This window comes from Morone saxatilis, unplaced genomic scaffold (genome assembly GCF_004916995.1).
Source record: "Morone saxatilis isolate NCDOM2014 unplaced genomic scaffold, NCSU_SB_2.0 Contig14, whole genome shotgun sequence".
Taxonomy (NCBI): domain Eukaryota; kingdom Metazoa; phylum Chordata; class Actinopteri; family Moronidae; genus Morone; species Morone saxatilis.
Genome location: NW_023339696.1, coordinates 11,120,990 through 11,121,241, shown reverse-complemented (window position 1 = coordinate 11,121,241; position 252 = coordinate 11,120,990).

Below are 252 nucleotides of genomic sequence, written 5' to 3'. Positions count from 1 at the left end.
TATATGTGTGTGTGTGCGCGCTCCCAGCTGGGGGCAGCAGTAGGGAGGGATGTTCTTTGGGGAAATGGAGGACGGTATGCAGTCTGCTCCTCTTGGAAAACCATCAGTGTATCATCTCTCCTCTCTGTCTATCCTTTGTCAGCTGTGAATTTCTTCCCCTTCTCTTTTTTTAAACACATCTCTGTTTCACTGTATCTGATTTCTAAATCTGCTAAAAAACATATTTCACCCTACCTGTCTTCCCCCCCCCCC